Source organism: Phascolarctos cinereus, unplaced genomic scaffold (assembly GCF_003287225.1).
Source record: "Phascolarctos cinereus isolate Bilbo 61053 unplaced genomic scaffold, phaCin_HiC Scaffold_726;HRSCAF=1367, whole genome shotgun sequence".
Taxonomy (NCBI): Eukaryota; Metazoa; Chordata; class Mammalia; order Diprotodontia; family Phascolarctidae; genus Phascolarctos; species Phascolarctos cinereus.
In genome coordinates this window covers 342,860,888-342,874,542 of record NW_027556098.1, presented here as the reverse complement: position 1 = coordinate 342,874,542, position 13,655 = coordinate 342,860,888, and the positions used below count along the sequence as shown (strand labels likewise).

The 13,655-nt window shown below is 37.2% G+C and overlaps 1 long non-coding RNA gene across 3 annotated transcripts in view; it reads left to right on the top strand.

The window, feature by feature from the left end:
• Positions 1-4,534: 4,534 nt before the first annotated feature.
• LOC144458226 (uncharacterized) overlaps positions 4,535-13,655 on the top strand; it is a 37,917-nt gene continuing 28,796 nt past the window's right edge. For all 3 annotated transcript variants that reach the window (XR_013487814.1, XR_013487813.1, XR_013487812.1), the window contains exon 1: positions 4,535-4,846. This is a non-coding gene — a long non-coding RNA (uncharacterized LOC144458226). The remainder of the gene's footprint in view (positions 4,847-13,655) is intronic.

The following is a 13,655-nucleotide window of genomic DNA, read 5'->3' as shown; positions in this document are numbered from 1 at the left end:
AAACAAATTGCCCAGCCCAGTAGAGGGCCCTGAGAGGTAACTGGCCAGGAGACTAAAGGCTGGACAAATGTGGCACTCCTGCGGGCCTTGGGGGCAGTAAGCTTACTTCACTTCTCACATTTGGGATCACTAGGTAGATTATTTGGGGCCTGCACCAGGGACATCTTGAAGAATAAGAATTATAATCACCAAGAAACATAGTCATCGCAAGTAGTAAAGCTTTATACATGTCAGAGGTCAAAGATAAAGGTTTATCAATTTTTAATCAGAAACCAACCTGAAGCAGATAAGTTAGGGAATGTCAGAAGTATGGCTCCAAGAATCAAGCAGGAACAGAGACGCGTGTGTGTGTGCATACACACACATGCCTCCACATCTACGTATTGGTTTTCTCATTTAAATTCTATATGTTTTTTGGCCCTTTAAACAAAGGTTAGTAACTATATTAACATGTTATGGGCACACAATGCGTGTGTGCACACATATGCACATGTCCATGCAGCTAGGTGGCACAGTGGATAGAGTTCTAAGCCTGAAGTCAGGAAGACTTATCTTCCTGAATTCAAATCTGGCCTCAGACACTTACTAGCTATGTGACTGTGGGCAAGTCACTCAACCCTGTTTGCCTCAATTTCCCTACCTGTAAAATGAGCTAAAGAGGGGAATGGCAAAACCATTCTAGTGTATTTGCCAAGAAAATCCTAAATGGGGTCATAAAGAGTTGGACATGACCGAAACAACTCAACAATAACAAAACATAGATATCGATAGGTAGAGAAGTGGGCTAGGTAGGCATAGAAGGTCTATGAGGAACATGGCAAGGTCCTCCAAACAAATTCAACCATGATACTCTGGTTTACCTTGATATTCACTTACTTCAGCACAAACATGGGTACAGAGTAGGTCAGAAGAAACTACCTTGGGAAATATAGTTCTATATAAAAGAATAAAAAGTCAAAGTGCTTATAGAGCACTAGAAATCTCATGCCTATATATTTTTTTAACATCTTCAAGAAGAGGGTTTCAATGTACTGGAAGGAACACTAATCATCTGGGGGGAAAAAAACCCTAAAACCAAATTGACTCTATCTTAACACAGAGGAAATGACTGGTTATGAACATAGGCATAAATTCACAATGCTCTATGGGCAATCAGATTATCAACTGGTTCGAACAAAGGTCAGAATCAACACCAAATTAGATGGAAGAGGAAAGATGAGAAAAAAATCTTTTGAGCAAGGATGGAAGCTCCAACCCAAATTGCTGAAACAAGCGATAACTTCTGAAAAATAGGAAATGAACAAAATCATTTACTCTATCACAATTTCTTACAGACATTTAACTAATTGAAAGGATGTTTGAAAGAGCCCCCAAACCACCTCATCCGGCAAACTCTGTTCCCTTGCCACGATAGCCAAAGCCTGCCTTGGCTGAGAGTACATGATCATTTGCAAAACACTGCAGAGAGGGATAACAAGAAGAGTAGAAGCAGTATTGCCTAACAAAATAGTGAAAATAAGTGAGGGAAATGAGTCTGTGGAGGCCTCTGTGTGAGAGTCAACTAGGCCAGATTGTTCTGAAAACATTTGTAGATGAAACTGAAAGTCGTACAAGAAATAAGCTATAAATGGAACAGATCTGCTAGCATTGACATAGTGATCTAGTCTTATCAATGACAAGAGTTAATTGCTACATTTCCCACAGTGGCTATTGAAAACTTTTTCCATACTTTTCCTGATCAAAACCAAACCATACTATGAATTCTCTAGCCACCTTCTCCTACCTTGTTGTCCCTAGAAACTTGGAATCTGCCTCTGGAACCACATTAGTCTCAGGTCAACTTTCACCTTGTCTTACCCAGATTCAGGCCTCCACCTCACTTCCTGGTCACCTCCAAACCATGGAGCTTCCCTCTACCCTGACACTCCTTTGCTCTAGTTAGCTACCCTTCATGTGCTGTCTTCTTCCATTAGAGTGGGAGCTCCTTGAAGGAGCCTTTTCCCATTGCTTGACATAGTTCCTGGTACAAAATGCTTAATAAATTCTTATCTATCTGCTTGTCTACTTCCTATTCATGTGTCTACCTATCTATCTATCCATTTCTCTATCTATTCATCTGTCTACCTACCTACCTATTTGTATACCTACCTACATATCTGTCCATCAGTATTGCTGTCTATATTTATTTTTTTAAGCCTTGTAACTGGCTTTTACTTACCTAATACTCATGAAATGATTCTGCCTCCTATTTTAATGAGATCAGAGCTCAATTTTCATCCTATCTATCTGTTATTATTGCTTCCTCACCATCTCCAAATTGCCTTATTACAACAGTTATCCTCTTGTGTTTTTTTTTCTGTTTCAGAGAAAGAGATGCTCTTCATCATTTCCAAGCTATTGTGTGTCCTGTTTTGGAAAAAAATATAAACACTATAAAAGAGTCCATATAGTGCATATTTCTTAGCAACTGTTTACATTTAAGTAATTTAATTTCAATGTTTAAAATATTTTAACTTTTGAGTCATTTCATTCAAGAATTTATCAGGATTCCTTATCCATCCATTACTATTCATTTTTGCCTCTTATATGATTGCAATTAGTGTGCACTCTTTTCTAATTCCCCTTTTTGTTCTTGCTTTGCAAAATCGCAAATTCCTTTATATTTTCATCATGCTTATTGATCTTAATGGCATTATAGTTTTCTATTACATTAATGTATTACAATTATTTAAAATATTTAAATGATTTTCTCCCCTTTTAAATGACCTTCTTAGGGTCTGTTCCCAACTATGAAATTATTTGGTGAAATGGTTAAAGTATATTTTGTAACTGTTACTTAGTACTACCAGATGGATACTCCAAATATTCTAATAGCTTGCAATTCTACCAATAATAGCTGAGTGTATTTCTTTCAACAAAATATTGCCAGAATCATTTCATTGCTTTTAATAATTCATTATAGCTTAATGGGCATGAGAGGCTATCTTAAAGTTGCTTCAGTTTTTTATTATAAGTGAGATTGAGGACCTATTCAAGAGATTAGCTATCTTCCTAGATGTCTTCTCTCCTTTGAAAAGTGTCTGTTTCTATCTTTTGACCATTTATCCATTAGAGACTGGGAGTTGTCTTTGCACATTTTTAATAGTTCTTTACTTATTGCAGATGTTAGATTTTTGTATTTGCCATAAGCATTTTCCCCAATCTGTTATTTTTCTTCTTATTTGGCCATATTGTTCATTGTTTTATAAAATTTTTAATACTTTAAAATGTTAAATGCATCCATCTGGTAAAAAATAATTCATTATGTAATTGAAAAAATCTTGTCTGATGTGGTGCTAAATGCCTATAATCTCTGCTGTTGGGGAGGCTGTAACTGGTGGGATAATTTGAACTCAGGATGTTCTGAATTGCAATAGGACTCCAGCCAGTTGCGTATCTGTGCTGTCTGTAATCAATATGATGAGCCTCAAGGTATTGAGAGCCCGTGGGCTGTGTAAAGAAGGGCAATCAAACTCAGGGCAAAGAAGAGAATGTCGAAACTTCCATGATGATCAGTAGTGGGATTGGGCTCAGAGTGACCCTTGCCATCTCAGCCTGGGTGAGATAGGGATAACCATGTTTTAAAAATCCCTTTCACATTTGTGATAAAAACACAACTGCATTTTCTGCAACCTTTTTTTCTAGTTCCTTTTTCACATTCAAGTCCATCACATAGATGGAATTCATTCAGTTATGTGGTATGAGACATGAGATATGGATATACATCTGTTTCCCACCAAATTGCTAATGTATTTTTCCAGTTACATTTATTTAATAATGTATTTCCTTATGTTCGCAAAACATCAGTCTTTTTATGTATGTAGTTGGATGTCTGGAACCTCTGTTCTGTTTCTCTGATTTCTTTTTCTGTTTTGTTTTTTGTTGTTGTTTGTTTTTGGTTTTTGCCAGTACCAGACAACTGTGATGAGAATCACCTTATAATATTTTTTCAAGCCTAGGAGTGCAAGGTCACCTTTATCAGCTTTTTTTTTTATTGAGGTCTTTGATATTTCGTTGTATTTGTTTCTACTTTTATGAAGAAAGCTCTGGTTGTCTTGTTTAGTATTGGATGGAATCTAATCTGTTTTCCTGAACCAGTTTTCTCCAGAGTTCTTCTGGGATGCATTTAGTATTTATCCTGTAACCTCATACATATTCAGTTCAATTCAACTAACACTTCTTGAGTGGTTATCATGTACAAGGCACTCTGCTAGGCACTAGAGGTACAGACAAAAAACTGAAACAGTTCCTGCCCTGGATGAGCTCATTTTCTTTTGAAGGATACAGAAATGTACAAAGATAGTTATATATGCAATCTATACAATCTATACAAATTAAATTAAGCACAAGGCCATTTTAAAAGGGAAAGGCACCAGCAGCTCAGAGAATAAGAGCAAGGCCTCTTGCAGGAGAGCGTGGTGCTTGAGCTAAGTTTTGAAGAAAAGTAGGGTTTGTAAGACGTGAAGGTACCAAGAGAACACATTTCAAGCCTGGTACGTTGCCAGTGCAAAGCCACAGAGACAGGAAATTGGTTGTTATGGCTGGGAACCCAAGAAGACCAGGTTCATTTATGCTAAAGTGTGTGAAAGGGAGCTATGTAATTTAAACTTACAAAAGTAGATTGGGGCCAATCCGCGAAACGCCAACCAAAGGAGTTTGATCCTAGGAGAGATAGGAAATTATTGGAGTTCATTTAGGGAGGAAGTGACTCAGATCAATCTTTCAGGAAAATTTGGACATCTATATGGAAGATGGATTGGAAAGAGGAAAGATTTGGGATAGGAAGATCAACTAGGAGAATAAAGAGGTAATTATGTTATATGTACCTTAATTAGAGTGACGGCTATGTGAGTAGAGAGGAAATGGATATGAGAAATAATGTGAAAGTAGAGATGACAAGTCTGGGCAACTGACTGGACATTGGGGTAAGGGAGGCCAAGGAGTGGAGGATATCACTAAAGTTGTAAAACTGGGTGTCTAGGAGTGTGCTGGTACACTTGACAGAAACAGAGAAGTTCAGAAGACTGGGTTTATGGGTAACAATTATTAGTTCTGTTAAGTGAATGTCAAGGTGCTTATGGAAAACCATTTCAAAATGTCCAATAGTCAAGTCGCTTGGTGATATACAGTGCCTGACACATAATATGCATATTGACTGACTGATTGATGTGTGCCTGTCACTTAGGAGAGTCTTGGGGGTTGAATATATGTGTCTGGGAGGATTCTTCACTAAAATGATCACTAGACATGTGGGAAATGATGAGGTTACCCAAAGAGAGAGCATAGCGAGGAGGAAAAAAAAGCAGATCTAGGTCAAAACCTTGGGATACACCAACAATTAGGGTGGATGTTGGTCAAGCAAAGGATTCTCAGAAAGAAGGTAAGACAACAATTAAGAGAAGAAAAACAATCCCAAAGAGGGCTTCCCCCGCCTCCACAAAACCCAGAGCGAAAAGCTGAGCATATCCAGGAGGACAGGTTGCTCAACAGTATCAAACATTCACAAAGCTGCCAAGTTCGTATTTCAAAAAACCCATAAAAATTTAGTGTCTTCCTAGCGCCAAATTTTAGTGTTTTCTCTCTATTGTCAAATGCTGCAGAGAGGTCAAGGAGAATGAGGGTTAAGAAAAGGTCATTAGATTTGACAATCAAGGAAAAAAACTAAAATCTGGAGCTAGGAAGACACTAAATTTTTATGGGGTTTTTGGAATATGAACTTGGCAGCTTTGGGATGTCTTTCCTTCTCTAGTGGCTCCATCCTCATCCTTAGTTTTCCTAGCCCTAAACAAATGCTTCCTTCACCTTTTCACATGTTCAAACTACCTCCCAACTCAAATTTTTCTGAAAAAAAAAATTTGATCGCTCCTTTGGCCTCATCCCATTCTACCTGGCATAATGCACTTGCTTTTTCTCTCCCTTTGTTTAGACCCACCCCCAATCAGATCATAAGGTCCTTGAGGGTGGTCTCCTATGGCCTCAATCACCAAAATTCTTGAAAGAATAATATAAATTTGCTGCCTATAGTTCCTTGCAATCACATCTTCCAGCCTTATTGACATATTGAAACTGCTTTCTTAAAGGTAACCAATGACCTATGAAAATTGCTAAATTCAGCAGATTTTTCTAAGTCCTGATCAATCTTGGTCTCTTTTCAATGGTCAGAATTGTTGTCCACGCTCTTTTTATTGAACTCTGTCCTTGATACTTTTCTGTCTCTGTACATTCTTTCATATAGATATCATCCACTTCCATGACTTCAACTATTCTTTCTTTATGATAATTCCCAATCTCAAATATTACCTTTTCTCTCTAAGATTCAGTCCTCCATTTCCAACTGCTTGGTGAACCTTCATATTTTGGTGTTATACACCAGTATCTCAAACTCAATGTGTCTAACCTTTATCCCGTAGAGTCCTAGCTCCTATTCTTTTCCCAGTACCTTCCACTACCATCATTTCTCTAGTAACCCAGATCCATCTTCTACACACCATCAGTTTCTGCATCTTCTCAGTGCTTCATTCCCAAAGTCTCTTGAATCCATTCTTATCTTTCCATTTCCACTGTTACCACTGTATCTAGACCCTTATTATCTCACTCTTAAATGATTACAATAGCAATATTTATTATGGTGCATCACCATATACATTCTTATTGTAGGTTTTTTGACAGATGGGGGAAGGGGAGAGAATTGCATACTAAGTGTCATCTCTGTTCTAGGCACAGAATGTCTTTTTCTGAGATTTCCTTAAGGAAATATTCCCTCCATGAAGGAGTACTGGGCTTTCATTATCTAGGGCAACTAAACTCTGTGAGCAACAGAAAAAATGACCCACAATCAGTGCCTTCTACAATGATAAATTTCTTGGAAATAAAAATAACCTTCTATAGGAAAATTAAATTCATAGTTTTAATGTTTTCTGTTATATAGTATCCTAAATTCTGCATTAGTCCTGTCATTTTGAAAAGTGTGATCAGGTCTCTAAAATTTTTAGATAGATTAATGAAAACTTAAGGAAGAAGAAAAAAAGAGATAGAAAAAAAATAATGTAAAATAGTATACAGGAGCAAATGAAGCTAATATCCTTATATTTGATAAATCCCCAAACCCCAGTTATTCAGATGAGAAATTACTACATGACAAAAACTCCCAGGAAAATTGGAAAGCAGTCTAGCAGAAATTAAGTTTAGACTAACACCTTACATCGTATACCAAGATAAGCTTCAAATGAATACATTACTTAGATATAAAAGGTTGCATCATAAACAAATTAAAGGAGCAAGGAAGAAATTATTTTTTCAGATCTATGTTTAGGGGAAGAGTTTGGGACTAAATAAAGAGGCTAGATAAGATTATAGAAGATAAAATAGGCAATTCTGATTATATAACATTTAAAAGTTTTTTGTACAAACAAAACCAATACAGTAAAAAATAAAAGAGAAATAGTTAACTGCAGGAAATTGCACCAAGTTTCTCTGATACAAGCCTCATTTCCAAGATACTTAAGGAACTGATTAAAATGTGTAAGAATAAGAACCATTCCTCCAAAGATATGTGATCAAAGCATATAAACAGGAATTTCTTTGTTAAGGAAGAAATCTAAGCTGTCAAGAACCACATGAAAACATATTCCAAATTACTAATAATTAGAGAAATAAAAATTCAAGCAACTCTAAGGTTTCATTCAGATTGGCAAAGGTGACAAAAAAAGAAAAATGACAAATGTTAGGGAAGTTGTTTGGAAATACATATTTAGTGCCCTAATGTGTTGCTGTGAACTAATCTATCCATTTTGGAAAGCAATTGGGAACTATGCCTAAAAAAGTCATTAAATTATGACTTTTTATTTGACCCTTCGACTCTTTGTTTGACCAACTGTGTGATACCACTGTGTGACCAGTATGATACCACTACTGAATCTATGCCCTGTGAAGATCAAAGAAAGAAGAAGAGGATCCATAGGTACAAAATTATTTATAATTCTCTTTGTGGAGGCAAAGAACTAGAAACTAAGAAGGCGTCCATCAACTGAAGAATGACTGAAGAAGTTGTAGTATAATAATGTAATGAAATACTCTCATACTGTAACATATGAAGAAAAATTTTAGAGAGATCTGGGAAGATGTTTATGAACTGATACAGAGTTAAGTGAGCAGAACAAAACAAAAACATTATGAAGACAAATGATTTTGAAAGACTTAGGAACCCTGATCAACATAATGATCAGCCAGGATTCCAGAAGACTGATGTAGAAGCTTGCTACTCAGTTTCTGACAAAGAGTTGCTGGACTCAAGATACCAAATGAGGAATATATTTTTTGACATGACCAATGCTAGAATTTGTTTTGTTTGACTAAGCATATTTGTTACCATATTTTGTTTTGTTTTGTTTTTGTTTTAATTGGTCGAAGAGAATGGGAAGGAAAGAAAATAAATTCTTGTTAATTAAAAAAAGTAAAAAAATATTTTTAAACAGTATTAAAGGAAAAGAAAGGAAAGAAGGTGGGGAGAAAGGGATAACTGTTATAAGAGGATTGATTTTTGCTCTGTCTGGGGACAGTGTGCAAAGTGTGTCTGTGAAGACTTAAGGAAAGGGGAGAATCTGTTCTAAGGTCTCTTATCAGTCAATACTACTGTTTACCAAATGCCAGATTCATGGATGCCTACATTACCCATCCATTGATAGGTACAGGGTTCTGTCATTCTACACTTCATTTTTTAAAAAAAATTTGGTTGGTTACTAGATAGACAGTCATCTGACTGCCAGCTTATAAGGGAGCAACTTCCCACCGAGGTTAGTGATGCACTTGGTGTCCAGAAAAGTATTTGTTTGGGAATTCTGAGAACTATGTCTAGCATGCTATGGTGGTAATGGGGTAGGATGAAGGCTAGTATTATTTCTGTAAACTTAGCTCTGCCTTTTGTATTGTTGTCACTTGGGGTGGTGAGGCCCTCCTCCCTCTTCTTTTTTATTCAGAAGGTTGAACACGTATGTCAGGATAAAGATCTGTGGGCTAAAACAGAAGGTTAGTCCTAAACACCCAATAATTTCAAAATGATAGGTTATACTACATTCATGGTTCCCAGGCTAGAGAAAGTTTCCACCAGGTCATGTGATTCGGCCCATGTTAGGGAACACTGTGCTTCTAAGTATGCCCCAACTAGCTTCTGAGCCTACCTAACCATCCACTGGAGTCCAACCAACCACGTTCAAGTAAGAGGTTGTCCTGAGCTGGGCTGGGCCATGAGTCACTGTTTTCGCTCTCAGTTAAAATGGTGATTTGGCAAAGGAGAGTAAGTTTTGGTTGACTGTCTGGATTCAGCTTTAGAGTTTCAAATGCGTATTTCCAATTTACTTGAGAACCACAGTCACTCTGGGGGAAATAACTACTTTGCTTTAGCTTAACACTGATACAGAAGTAGCTTCTGCACCAGAGTCTTATAACTGAGAAACAAGTCAAGAGTTGAGCTTTTTTTTTTTTTAAACACTCTTTGCTTATTGCTATTTTGCTTACAGGCAAAAAAGAAACTAAAGGCAGGTTCAGAGATCCAACCCTCAGGCCTCAAAGGACTAAGAAATCCTTATTCTACCAGAGGCCAAATCCTAATATTCTCCCTAGGATTGCCTAATGAAAAAGAGTAAAACTTCAGGTATCCAGAATTCTCACAGAATGAATCTTTCTTAAGGGCTGAGTTTTCTAGATAGCTGAGTGATTTATTCACTTCAGCACTAACACCATTTACTTTAACCATTTTGGATGAAATCTTCCTGAAATATAAAACAGTCTTCTTTGCTACTAGTGCATATAATAGAATTTAACATTTTCTTAGTGAATAAAGGTCATATTGTCAACACTATTGCAATATTCTATGACATAGCAATACTTCAGAGCCTATTAATGTATGTTAGAGTGCTTGCTTCTATATGAAATAGACCCAAATTTCTGTGATTTTAGAAATTTTTTATCTGCTTTTCTATGTGCCCTGACTCTTCTCATCGGCAGGCTGTGCTCTCTCTCATTCTCATTGCTGCCAGGGTGACTGTCTGCTACAATACCTCTTTTCCTTTCTAATTTCCTATTTCTAATCTACTTTGGAGTTGGAAATGGCATCTCCAAGTCTGTTAAAAATGTGTGTATAAAAAGAGTAAATAGACTAATGAGGACCAAAGAGGGTCCTCCTAGAATAAAGAATGTAGTTTTGATAACTTCCATTTTGGCTTTCTATAGGCTTCATTTATTTATTTGTTCATTTTTGTTTATTTTAATTTTTATTGTTGTTGTTGCTCCTTTTTGAGTTTATAGCTAAGCTCAAGATAAGTGAGGTTCCTGGATAGTACATTTCCGTCTGGGTACTAATGGTACCAGAGGCCCCTTCTTTATGGGCACATGAGAACAATGACCACTTGGTGGCAGTATACAACACTATGGTCAGACCTATTCACACATTAATGTGAAATAACAAAGTCTCTCCAGAATTAATGGCCCATCCTCCCCCACCCCCCTTGGGGGTGTAAATTCTCTTATAGAGGTAAGAGTGCTACTAATATTTTTGTAACTGGGGGGTAAGGGGGGGGGGAGAAGTGCAATATGTAGTTATTTAAAATGAACAGGAACTCTGCCAAAGTCAAACTAAGCACTTTTCATTAAGATATTTTCACTGGGAGGTTTTCTTCCATGAAATTATTTACTTTTTTTTTTTAAAATGCAGCGAGGCTCTTTTCAGTGTGGACCAGTTCTATAAAAGAGAGGTAGAGAGACAGAACGTTTATCGAAAAAGCAATTCACGATGCCAGTAATTTTCTGTATCTCTTCTGCTATTATCTGAGACAGTGGTTGGGGGCGAGGTGGGGTGGCGGTGTTGGGGGAGAAGATCTCTCAGCCATTTTTCAATCTCTCAACCTCAGGCTGCTGTGATCATATAATCCTATGTTTTTAACTTCAGCCCATTGCCATGGAAGTAATTATATCAAAGATTCAGAGCAGTAATTTTGATACAGAATCAAAAAAGACAGAGATCAGGATCTAAGAAAAGAGGTATGCAGGGATAGAGAAGGGGGCAGGCAGGAAAGAAATATGGTAAACTTAATGTGTCTATTGTACTGGGGGGGGCACCTGTTACAGAACTCAGGGAAGGGTCACTTCTGTGTTTTTTTTAATCCCATTTCATGTGACTTAATTCCAACCCAGATACCAGGGAAAAAATCCTATTGTGGGCAGCTCAGAAGGCTGGCATCATTTCTGTACTCTCAAGCACACTGGCTCTGTTCCAAAACTCAATTTGATTTAATTAGGCACTATTACAGAAGGCAAACAGCATGCTGAAATCTAAGGGTTCCTGGATAAGTTCCTCCCAGAATCATTACCCCAGCACCCAAGTTGGCTCCTCAGAGATCCTTTCTGGGGGCTCCAGGTCTGTTAGAATAGATGGTAAGAAAAATAATTCACTTATTTAGCTTCTTAATGTTTGCAAAAACATTTTCCTCGTAACAACCCTCAATGATGGGTGGTACACAGGCATCATTACCCCCGTTTTACAGATGAGGGTTGTGGATTGAACCTAACTCCTCTGCCACAAAATCCAGTGCTGTTTCCCCTACAGCACAGTTCCCCAAAAGTCTTTTCAATGCTGCTCCCATGCCAACTCCTAGTCTCTGACCATGTCCTTTTTTTCCTACTCTCCTCTTCCAGAAGTTCTTTTCATCTGTTAGACAAAAATTATAACTTACAACTTCTTCTCTGATGGGTCTTGAATGTTGTGACAGTACAAACGCTAGCCAAGAGAATCTTTTTGTCATTATCCTAACTGGTACGTCCTAGACCAGGGGTGGGGACCCTCTAGGTCCTCAAGTGTGCCCCTTTGGCTGAATCCAAACTTCACTGAACAAATCTCCTTAATAAAAGGATTTGCTCTGTAAAACTTGGATGCAGTCAAAAGGCCACACCTGAGAACTTAGGAGGCCATATGTGGCTTCTAGGCTGCAGGTTCCCCACCCCTCTGCTAGACCTTCTTTTATTTGGCTGAGACCCTGTAAGGCATAGGGGTTCTTAATGTGGGGTCAATGAAGTTTTAAAAAGTTTTTTTAACTGTATTTCAATATGATTTATTTCCTTTGTAATCCTATGTGTTTTATTTTATACATTTGGAAATTTTATTCTGAAGAATCCAGAGGTTTTACCAGGGTGCCAAAGGGGTATAGGCTGGAGCCAGCTCAGACCTACTCAGGAGAATTGATTGTTAAATTTTCAGTATGAGCATTTTACATCATGGAAATCAGCAAAGGCTACAAATCAGGGCTTGATTTATTATTTTGTTGATTGTCTAGACTTAAGAAAGTGATGGAGAAGATGTTAACAATACAGGTTAAATTTACAGTTGTGTCATATATTTTTTCTTTCTTTCTTTCTTTCTTTCTTTCTTTCTTCCTTCTTTTTCTTTCTTTCTTTCTTTCTTCCTTCTTTTTCTTTCTTTCCTTCTTTCTTTCTTTCTTCCTTCTTTTTCTTTCTTTCTTTCTTTCTTCCTTCTTTTTCTTTCTTTCTTTCTTTCTTTCTTTCTTTCTTTCTTTCTTTCTTTCTTTCTTTCTTTCTTTCTTTCTTTCTTTCTTTCTTTCTTTGTTAGCTGTTAAACATTTACCAGTACACTCTTGGGTCCATGACACAACAAAAGGTTAAGAATACTGGCAGCAAAGACTCGTCCAAAAGAAAGGAGCCTATGAAATATTCATGCCTGGGACACTTTATATAAAGTACAAACAGTATAAATACTGTAAACTTTCTTTCCCCTGGACTCTAAATCAAAGAACTTGACAAGCTGACAAAGTATATTCCTTTTGCACCACCTCATTAAAAATTCACCTTTCTGCAAAATCAGGACTATCCTAGAAAATCCAGAGTATGTAATTATCTGACATATAGACCCTGCCCTCTAACCTCCTCTTCCCCCATCTACCTATCAACTGACATTGATTACTTGGGAAGGCAAATGGTTGATCATTTAACATGAAAGTTAGGAATTAAGTAATCAGAGGAACAAGAAAATAGAAGTTAGTAGGAGTGTGATGACAATTCCTCTGACCCCCCCACCTCGCTTTATTTAAACTTTTTTTTTCCCATTATATCCTTATTCTAAAGATCCTGAATTAATTTCAATTTGTAGCTACAGTGACATTTTTGCTAACGTGTTTGACCTCCACAATTATATTTCCTTCAAAGAATCGCTGACGAGAATCACAGAACTGTGTTTTGGGGCAGGACCTGAATAGAACACGTATGTCATTTTTGCCTTCAGGCCAGTACTCATCTAAATTGTCTAAAATGGATGAAGGTTTGTGTTGTTTTCATGCTCTTCATGGGAATACTAGAAATGATTAGGCAGACTTTTAGAACTTCCATTACAAAGCATTGTGGGCACTCCCAGGGAGTATGCATGCCCTTCCTCTGACATGAACAGGTACTAACAGGTTTCTTAGCCTATGAAGAAGGTGAGAGGGACAGAATGGGGTGAATCAGGTGAATGCAACACTTGTACAATTTCCTCTATATGTTGAAGCTCTGTTATATTTATGTACAATGTATCCCTCAACACAACGGAAAAAAAATAATCTGTGTGAGCCTAGAGA